Consider the following 9,852-nt stretch of genomic DNA (forward strand, 5'->3'; position numbering starts at 1 on the left):
CTCCCCTTGTGGCTCTCACTGTTAACTAACATAATGAGGTGTTACGCAGCCCAGGGCCACCGGATTCCTGTAGATTGGTCATAATAGTCCCCATATTTAAAAAAGGAAACAGGTCAGATCCTAAATTTTACCGACCAATATCCCAAAATGATTGCTCCTGTAAAATCATGGGTCGAGTGATTTTGGAGAGGTTGGAAACCTGTATAATAGAAAATGGGAAGTTTTCCGATGTTCAATTCGGCTTCAGGAAAGGCCTGGGCATGGTAGACCAGTGCCTTAACCTGCACCTGGTCATTGGCAAATATACTTCGGCCAAGTCCGGATCTTAACACCTTGGGTTCATGGACTTGACCTCTGGCTTTGACTGGGTGCAGAGGGGAAGGCTCCGGGAGGCACAACTAGTTTTAAATACTTGACCTAAGACACCAACTCTTCAATATACTTCTGGAATTGTGGATACTCTGCAGGAAGAATGACTGCTGCGCTGATGCAAGGACTGCCACTCTACTGCATTGTTATTATGAAGGACTGCTGCCATGCTGTGCTGACTTGCTGCCTGCTGCCCTCTTGTCTGGGTGCGAAGGACTGGACCAGCATATCCCAAACCCAGAACCCGGAGGGAATCCAAGGACTAGTTGGCTGGCCTCCTCAGCTGAAGCCTCAGGTACACAACAGGTTTTTGACAACCTTGGCCTGGACTCTGCAAATTGTGAGTCTACCTTGCCAAGTGGTGCCAGCCCAGTCCTGGACACTTGGAAGTGGTGCTTAAAGTGCTCTGCCAGCCTCTTTGAATCCAGCGGAACTGACACATCTCCACTGCTGCATGGCACAAACATGAGCAGAACAGACACATCAACCCTGCTGTGTGGATTGGACCCTTTGCAAAGACCTGCATCACCTTCACAGCCTCATCGAAACCACCACCGCTCAATGCATCCTCAGTGGAGGCCCTCACAATCCTCATTGACTCGAGGATGACGCCGGACACCGCATCGCAGTCTTGCTGAACTGAAGCATCGCCTCAACTGTGGGACTCATCAACAACGCCGGTCTTTGCATCACAAGTCCGGTCAATGGGACCCTTGACGATACAGACCCTCACATCGCAGTTTAGTCGCATCTCAGAACCCACGCATCACTTCAGCTGTGCAACATATGTTTTACGACAATTCTCGCAACACTCTACAAACCAAGATTTGAGGTACTCTATTTAGCAGACCTAACTGGGTCACTGTAGCCGGCCTGCGCCGTTGGCCTGAACTTGTGTCTTTGTCCCGGTCCGCCGCAACCAGATATCCACAGTTGTCGCTTAGTGCTTCCAGGCACTATTTTCACTAAAATCTTTAAAATTGCACATCCTTGGTTCTACTGTTTGCATTTTTGTCATTTTGGTCTTGTCTATTATTAAAGAAAATTCAAGTTTTATAACTTGGTGTTTGGTCTTTTTTGTGTAGTGTTTTCACTTTATTGCTGTTTGAAATGTGGAAAAAGATTATTTTTCGTAGTTTATGTCCCATCATACACCCTCTCAGTCACGTCCCCGAGCCCATCATGTCGGAAAACAAGCAAACGAGAACACGAGCAAAACCGATCACGCGCACACAAAGTTGCACACGCACTCTCCTTCCTCTTAAATTCAAAGGTACATTCTTATGGTTAGGCCGATTCAGAGAAACAGCTTCCTCGCTCAAACTGTACATTCCTATGGTTAAGCCGATTCCGAGAACAAGATCCCCCCATTTGTAACCATTTCCTTATAATCGGGCCGAATCCGAGAAATAGGCCCCGTTTTGCTAAACCACGGCAACCAATTCCGAGAAGAAGAGCCCCCGAATGCTGAAACACTCGACACCAGACATCCTGTCAATGACCAGTTCTCCTTTCTCTCTCTCTCTCTCTCTCTCATATCTAAGGAACCAGCCTAGGGTTATTTCTCAATGCTCTGCTTCTGCCGTGACTTCCTCATGATTAAAGACACAGTCACGCTTCTTCCTGTCATGACTTCTGTATGATTTTGACACAGTAACGCTGCTATGATTTCTGTAAAATTATGATACGGCTATCCGAGTTTTACTGACTTCTGTATTGTTACAACACAGCTATCCGAGTTTTGCTCAAGGGAAGCTCCTTCCTCATGTCTATGTATAAATATACTGTGTTCTGAGAATAAAGTTAGAGATTCTTCCGATCCCCCTCAGGTGACGGAGCTCTCCGTTAACTCGAGTTACTGAATAAAGACCCTGAATTCAAACCACCACGGACTCTGCTCTTCATACTTGACCTTATTGATATTATAGAAATTCCGACCAAGGTAAATTACTAAAATATTTACCACAGCAAATTGGCGCCCGAACAGTCACTTCCCTTTCTCCCCACATGCCGGTGATGCGGACCCAGACCGGTCTCTTCAAGACATCGACAGACTTCAAAAGAGTGCACGCTGCAGGGTGTTCCTGCATGAACTCCTTCGTGTCTGAGAGAGACTGTACCGAGGTCTGAGCATCCATAAAAAACGATGAGGACGACAGCGGAAGTCTCGAAACCTGTGAAGATTGCCAAGTCCGAGGTCTTCAGAATCCCGCCAAGTCCCCGATCAAGAGCGCAGCGCAACTAGTCCAGTGTCCAGATCTTCAAGATATTCAAGTTCTCTGCACCTCGGTGAGTACTGCTGGGGGTGTATCAAGACGGGTTCGGATTTTTCAGAACACGGTCAAGACGGGTTCTGATTTTTCAGAGCACGGTCAAGACGGGTTCTAGGTTTCTAGAAAACGGTATGTATGTATTCTGATACTCAGGATATATCAAGTTATCAAGTGTAAGTTTTTGTTGTTTGTTGTTTGTTGTCACAGTGCCTTTGTTTTCAAAGTTGTGTAAACTGGGGACCCGGAGGGGGTTACTGGAACAAGATGTACCAGTCCCCCCAAAGGATACTCCTGGTTTCCTCATGTATACAAAGTACGGCATTGGTGCCGTTTTGTATTTGGATTTGTGGAAAGAGTACACTCAAGATTTAGAAATTGTGATTAGATGGCCAAAGAGTGGCACATGGGATTTGAATTGTATCATGGCAGTTGAAAAGAAATGCTGGGAAAAGAAAACAAGACCCTCGATGTTAGAAAGTATTGAATTATGGCGAAAGGAAGCACATCAAAGGGAACAGAAAGAGCAAAGGAAAGTAGAGAAAGCAAGTAGAATGTCAGAAGAAAGTAAGATGAGAAAGTTACGCGAACAGAATGCGGATATTAATTTTGAACAAATAAAGAGGGAGGCCTCTGCCTCCGTGACGGGGATTATCCCGTCCTTTCACAAAAGATAGAGTCCGAAGATAACCCTAGTATTCCCACAGCACCCCCATGTCCTAAAACTCCTTCTGCTCCCAAAGACTTCATTTCCACTTACTTAATGGAACCTCCTCCTGCTTATACCAACCAAATAACAGCCAGACAAATAGTCACCCAGACTGAAACCATTTCTGACACCCCAAGTGGAGATCCACCCATGTTAGAATGTGATTACGACCCGACCCCAGGGGAAGGTTCACAAGTGGATATCTCCCTTCGCCTACGAGAAGCTTTAGAAGGTATACGAGAGGTACCGAATATCGCAAATTGTCTGAACAAGATTTACAAAACTCTCCGAACAGGAGAAAATTTAGAAGCCCTACAGGAAGCTATTCAAAAAATAGACCCATAGCGCATAGGAAATGCCTATCACGATTCATGATCACTTGTTTTATCAGAATGATAGCTAGTACAGGAAAAAGAGTTCCTGGTGATTTATTACAACTAGATCAAGCAGTGGTTGCAGGTAGTTACAATAAAATAAAAGAAATAAATCTCTTTATTCCACTCTTTACAAGCAAGGTTTTTGATTTTCACCGAAAAGACACCTCTACTCAGGAATAGAGAATGAGAGTACAGACAGGGAAGAAGAAGCCCCCTTTCAAGGAGCAGTACGCTCCTGTATCCCTCGTTCCCAGAATAATGGACAGTTAAAAATTAAAACTAAGAAATTGTCAGCTCCGACCGATAGATTGTTCCAACGAACACAAGAAGCTCTAGACGATTGGATGGACGATGAACCTCCACTCACTACCCAAGAAAAAGAACTAGCTGGATCAACCACCAATTGGGTATCTCAATACTCTATATATGGCCCTGATATAGTCGCTCAAATGTTTCTATCGATCCCTCTAACGTCCCAAAGGTTAGCAAGCATCTATATGGTTCAACACCTCATTACGATGTACGAAGATACTGGTTGCCCACCCAAAAATTTACATTCTCTATTACGAGACTGCTTAGAAGGGAGGTGGGTGGCCAGGGGACAAGAATTCCTTAATATCTTCCTTGACCTACGACAGCGATATGTTCAATACTTTTCAGACAGTTATGACGCAAATCCCCATCACTATGACCAAGGACAGTTACCCCTCCAAGAAGTACATCCCGTTATAAATTCTGGAGGTAAACTACAACAAACATTTGTCTACACACCCCTGACAAAAATAGAAATATTAGAAATGAAGAAAATGGTCCCCTCTCACGAAAAAGATCCTTCGGGTTTTCATAGGAAACTCAAGGATATTCTTCAAATGGGTTCCTTTACCTATATGGATCTAAATATTCTCCTTAAAGTCCTACTGCCTTATGGGACATATGACAAACTAAAAAGAAAAGATTGGGAGGTAGAAGGGAAAAAGATAGTACGGACAGCTTTAGAAACAGAAGAAAGTACTTGTGCTGCTGGACAAGGCTTTGGACCTCTAGTCCTAGAACTCCCTCGTCTTCTCCTGAAAATACTCTCCCAGTTGCTGACCACTAAGAAAGAAGATTGGGATGCTATCTCTGCATGCAAACAGAAACCAGATGAGGATGTAGGGGACTACTACACCAGGTTAGAGAAATGTTTTCTCATCAACAGCGGCCTCTCCTCAGGTGGAGACGCCTATAGTCGATTATTTGTCTCAAAATTCGTAGAAAATGCCTAGCCTACGATCAGAAACAGGGTACTAAAGGTAGAAAGTACTTGGCAAGCAAGCTCCCCTTCACAAGCACTTCAGATGCTCCAATATCACCAAAATAGGATTAGAGATGAACAAGAACAGGAAAAGAAAAGAACGAAGGATACTAAAATGAAGGTATTGGTAGCACAGACTAATACAATCCAACAGACCCCTAAACAAGCTCAAGTGTCACAAGAAAAAGCTACTTGCAATTATTGCAAAAGGCTAGGTCACTTTGTGCGTGACTGTCAAGTATTACAACATAATATTGCCACTGGGAAGACCCAACCCCGTAACTATCCCCCACGACCCTCTGTTCCCACATCAGCTCCTCCAACTGATACTAAACCTGCCACCCAACTCTATCAGTACCCAGTGTCATCCTATCCTGAATTCCCCTCAATTTCATGAGACAGCTGGGAGGAACATGATAGTCGTCTACTGATCCCGGTCCCGGTCGACCAAAAGGGTCCCTATGTAAATGCTAAGCTCTTAGGTAAAGAAACAACATTTCTAATAGACACCGGGGCCAGTAGGACGACAGTACAACGCAACGAAGTTCCCAAGGTACCCCTCTCTGGCTCAAATAGTATTTCCTTGGGTTTTTCAGGTACACCAGTCATCAACAAGGTTTCTGAACCAGTATCACTTCAAGTTGGTCCTCTTACAACATCCACTGATTTGGTACTTACTAAGTCATGTCCCGAAAACTTACTCAGCATCCAGACGTTAAAGGAACTGGGTGCTGTGATATGCTGTTCCCCGGAAGGAATACGACTATTCCTCCAAGATTTCAACGGTCATTTCACCACACGAGAATTAGACGTCAGACTAAAAGACATTCCTGCTACATTATGGGCTACAGATCCGACTGACGTAGGGTTCATGGATATTACACCACACATGGTCACATTAAAAGAAGGTGTTGTCCTACCTCGTGTCCGACAATACAAGTTACCTCCAGATGCAGAACAAGCCCTCATCCACATTATTGATGACTTAATACAGAAACGAGTAGTCAGAGACGTACCTGCCAACATATGTAGTTCACCAGTCTTACCAGTAAGAAAGAGAAAAGATGACGGTGCACCACCAGTTTACCGACTAGTGGTCGACTTACGCGAACTAACAAGTGTGTGGTACCACAATACCCTGTGGTCTCTGACATCAGTACTCTGCTAACAGCTATAGATCCTGAAGCCACACATTTTACTGTAATCGACCTGAAGAACGCCTTCTTTAGTGTACCCATTCACCAAGACAGTACGTACCTATTCGGATTTTCACTACAAGGTCGTAGCTTCTGTTTCACAAGTGCTCCTCAAGGGTACACAGAAAGTCCCAGTATTTACAGTCAGGCACTTAAAAGACAGTTAGACGACATTGCTATGCCCTCAAATACAACATTGTTACAATATGACGGTGACCTACTGATCACTGCACGCTCTGAACCAGAATGGGAACAAGCATCACGGATTGTCCTAATGTTCCTTGCACAACATGGCCACAAGGGGTCACCCTCGAAATTACAATTGTGTTTACAGCAGGTGGCCTACCTAGGACACCTGCTGTCAAAGGAGGGTAGGGCACTCACACCTGAAAGAATTCAACTCATTTTTAACGTTTCTGTCCCATAGACACAGAAAGAAGTCCGTGCTTTTATTGGTCTCACGTCCTACTGTAGACAGTGGATTCCTCAATTAACATACTTGGCCAAACCCCTGATACAGCTAACAACCACAACCTCTTCCCCATTGCCATGGACACCTGATCATACTTTTGCTTTTGACACCCTTAAACAAGCATTATGCTCTGCAGCCGTCCTAGCTACACCCGATTATGCCAAACCTTTTGTCCTCTTTGTCACAGAACGAGAAGGTACAGCCTTGTCAGTACTCACACAAGCACAAGCCAACAAACATCGTCCCAGTGCTTATTTTTCTAGCACTCTGGACCCTGTTGCACAAGGTTTGCCTGCCTGTTTGAAATCTGTCGCTGCTACAGCTCTAGCAATACAACAAAGTGATTCCATAGTACTAGGAGACTCCCTTGAAGTACAAGTTCCACATGCAGTAGAACTACTCTTGAATAGGACACAAACACAACACTTGACCATAGCCCGCCTCACAGGTTACGAAGTCACTCTGTTCCAACCCCACATCATCATCAAAAGATGCAATATCCTCAACCTAGCTATGTTACTGCCTACTATTCCAGTTGACAATCAGATTCACGACTGCTTAGAGGTAGTCGAACTAGTCACAAAGCCCCGGTCTGATCTTATAGATGTCCCTCTAAGTACACCAGAACACACACTGTTTGTAGACGGTTCCTGTATGCGCCTCCAATCAGGCGAACTTTCAGCAGCTTATGCAGTCACTACAGAAAACACAGTCCTTTTAGCAGCTAGGATACCCGTACATTCAGCACAAGCAGACAGAGCTAATAGCTCTCACCCAAGCATGTGAGTGGTCTAAAGGAAAACGAGTCAACATCCACACCAATTCACAATACGCATTCAGGGTAGTCCACAATTTTGGAATTTTGTGGAGGGAGAGAGGTTTCCTAACCTCTCATGGAACAAAGATCCAACATGGAGATCTTATCCTCCAGCTACTAGAAGCAGTACACAGACCCACAGAAGTAGCTATACTAAAATGTAAAGCACATACCAAAGTCATAGACTCTATCACTAGAGGCAATGCTCTGGCGGATGCCACAGCTAAACATGCTGCTCAGACAGGAATACTAAAAACTGAAACCATCATTAGAACTATCTGTCCAGTTATCGATCCCACCAAAGATGTAGTAGACATCCAAAACCAAGCCACAGAGACCGAAAAAAGAAAATGAGAGGAAGAGGGAGGTTCACACACAGATCAAGGTTGGGTAACAAAAGACAAGTCCAAATGGTTCCTCCCTGATATAATGGTTCCCGTAATGATAGAAAATGCCCATGGTCCTGCCCATCTAGGAGAAAAAGGAATGTTAGACAGTCTGAATTTGATATGGCACAACAAGCATCTGCGTGCAGCAGCCAAACAAAAAGTACGAACCTGTATGATTTGCTGTCAGTTCAATCCCGGGGAAAGTGTATCAGTTGAACAAGGAGGGTTCCATCCTCCAGATTACCCCTTCGAAGTCCTTCAAATGGATTATATCCAAATGGAAAGATGTCGAGGATACAAGTATGTCCTCGTAGTGGTCTGTACCTTAACCCGATGGACTGAAGCTTACCCTGACCCAGACTATGGTGCCCAAATGACAGCTAAACAATTGGTGAGAGAATTTTTTCCAAGATATGGGTTGCCCAGAGTCATCTACTCTGACAATGGACAACCTTTCTCCTCTAAATTATGGAAGCAGTTTCCCTACTGTTAGGTTACACCTGGAAATTTCACTGTGTTAGACATCCCCAAGCAGCAGGCCTAGTGGAGAGACACAACCAGACATTAAAAACCAAGTTGGCAAAAGTATGCGCTGACAAGCAAATCGACTGGGTGACAGCTCTTCCAGTTGCACTGTTCTACATGCGAATGGTGGCACATTCTCGGACGAGCCTGTCACCCTTATGAGGTCACATATGGGAGACCTCGAAATATCTGGGGTGTCCCATCTCCTAAAAAGCTATCTGATATTGACGCAAATGTACTGACAGATTACTTGGCTTCTTAGATGTCTGCACTACGTTCTTGCAGTTCACAGGTGGCTGCAGCTTTTCCAGACAAGACCACGCCCGACAAGCACTCCCTTCAGCCCGGCCAATGGGTGCTCATCAGAAATTTTGACCGAACCAGCCCTCTGGAAAGATGGTGGACGTCTCCCAAGCTGGTGCTGCTCACAACAAGGACCGCTGTCAAAGTCGAAGGACGAAAAGGATGGCTCCATGTAAGCCACTGCAAGCCTTTCCACAGACCAACTCCTTCGGACGCTGTTGCTGATCCCGAGACCAGAGACACTAAACCATCAGACTTTAAAAACACTGAAACGACAGACTTTATTACACCCCTTCCAGAACTTTTGCCCAAAGAAGAGTACAAATCGCGGCTGCAATCTTATCCAAAACAGACTTGAGACATTGAGCCTGACCTCGACCTACCAGTGGCTAATTAAGCCCAAGACAGACGTTTGGTGAAGCGGTTGCTGGGAAGTGTCCGGTCACTGGTGCATACTTTACTCAGACTAAGCAGCCGAAATCATGAAGACAAAGACTCATTGCGCAAAATTGTTACAGAACAAAGTCTCCATTTTCCTTTCTATCATGATTCTTATTTTCTGCATCATGGCTTGTCTAGGTTGGTTCCTTCATCTAGCTTTTCCACTTTCTTCCCCTACGCTTTTAAACAACACTGCTATGCATTCACCTGTAGATTTTCCCCCGCATCTCGAAAGTAGGAGAAAAGAATTCTTCAATAACATATTCATCTCCACACTCCATCAACACCAACCAGTTATCAACAAAACCAACTGTTGGGTCTGCGGCTTAATGCCACACTCCGTACACGGAGGTATGCCTTTTATCCCTCTCCCTTTCAGCTATGCTGGATCTACCTACCTATGCTCTCTCTATGATATTCTCCGCCTCTGGTAGGAACATCGCTGAAACCAAGACCAAGAACACTAGTACCTGGAATGAGATAAAAACAAAGACTGTGCGCGCTGTTCAAAAGATGGTAGATTTCACCGCAACATGGGGACGAGCAGATAATAGTGAAAATACCAGTTATTCCCTCTTTAACGACACTACCTCCTTTAGAAAAACATTCTCAGTTCAGAAGAGACAGGCAGAGCAGGGAGGATGGGCTGTGCCTCATAAGGGCCTGTTTTGTGTAAGAGGTAAGGGCAAA

Source organism: Lissotriton vulgaris, chromosome 1_1, assembly GCF_964263255.1.
Source record: "Lissotriton vulgaris chromosome 1_1, aLisVul1.2, whole genome shotgun sequence".
In the NCBI taxonomy this organism is placed as follows: Eukaryota; Metazoa; Chordata; class Amphibia; order Caudata; family Salamandridae; genus Lissotriton; species Lissotriton vulgaris.